The following is a 1,335-nucleotide window of genomic DNA, read 5'->3' on the forward strand; positions in this document are numbered from 1 at the left end:
AGTATCTGAGAAAGGATTTTAAAACTGTAATGCAGCATAAACATATGATGGTTAAAAGAAGGAATCTAATTTCTTTGGATGGTGCTCTGCTGTTTCTAAATGATCCTTTAAAGGGATGACTTGAGAGATGCTGAAGGGCATGCCTGGTAAGTGAGGAGTGTGGTTCGGGACCCCATTCACGAAGCATTATTTACCGAGCACCCACTAGGCCAGGGATTGACCAGGTGTTGGAGAGAGAGCGATGACCAGGACCCAGGTCCATTCCACAGCCAGCTGAGCCTGGGACACAGCAAAGGTGACACTGTAATGGGCCTGGTGCCACAGTGAGGCAGGCACAGGGCATTTGGGTAGTGGGAGTGAGAGGACAGTCAGTTTAGCTTTAGGGGTCAGCATTCTGGGACAGAGTCTGGCAGAGTTCAAGGGGCAAAGAACCTTCCAGGTGGACCGTGTGTGCTATTTGTAAATACATCAGAGTGCTTGCAGCCATGGGATCTGACACAAGTATATTGGTGGGGCCTACAGGTTTGTGTTGCTTGCAGGAGGGGGAGAGAGACAGGATAGGCCCAAGGTACCAAGCTGCACAGTCTACGCTTCAGCCTGTACGTGTGAGATCTGTGGGAAGTATTTTAAAAGCTATTTATTTGTTTATTAAAAAATTTATTTATGCTTATTATGGAATATTTTTAAATTACAGACAAGTAGGGGAATCTCCTCCCCCCTATTTCTAAGACTCTATTGTCAAATTTGGATGCGTTTTCCTATAGAGCATTCTAGGCATAATATGTTTTTAATCGTAGTAATTGTATCAGTCCGAGTCCTGCCTTATCTTACAGAACAAAAAAATTTAAAAATTTTCATTACAGGGTGGCGCCTGTGACTCAAGGAGTAGGGCGCCAGCCCCATATACTGGAGGTGGTGGGTTCAAACCTGACCCTGGCCAAAAACTGCAAAAAAAAAAAAATTTTTTTTTCATTACAAACATTTCTATAGTTCTGAGGTCAGAATCATATTTGGTTATGTACAGAGTTTCTTCACCATTTCCCTCCTGTCAAATTCTTGGCTTATTCCTCTATTTTATTATTATAAATGCTGTTCTAGGTGGCATTTTTGTACACACATTTCCCCCACTTTTAAAAACATTTGTATTGGGTTTGGAAACTAACAAATATAGCCAGTTATAGGCAATATGATATCTAATCTGTATTGCTTATACTGACACATTCCATGAAACAAATCCCCCACATGTTTTAGAATAAATAAATCAAAGTCGAATGATAAAAATAAAGCTGTAATAAACAATTTATAAGTTGTTGAGACATTCTACCAATCTTCTAA

At 40.6% G+C, this 1,335-nt stretch overlaps 1 protein-coding gene across 1 annotated transcript in view; it reads left to right on the top strand.

Moving 5' to 3' along the window:
* The window catches only part of WDFY4 (WDFY family member 4), a 279,600-nt gene that overhangs the window by 118,504 nt on the left and 159,761 nt on the right, over nucleotides 1–1,335 (top strand). The gene's annotated exons all lie outside the window — the stretch shown is intronic.

This window comes from Otolemur garnettii, unplaced genomic scaffold, assembly GCF_000181295.1.
Source record: "Otolemur garnettii isolate 467f Iridium unplaced genomic scaffold, OtoGar3 scaffold00217, whole genome shotgun sequence".
NCBI classification, from domain to species: Eukaryota; Metazoa; Chordata; class Mammalia; order Primates; family Galagidae; genus Otolemur; species Otolemur garnettii.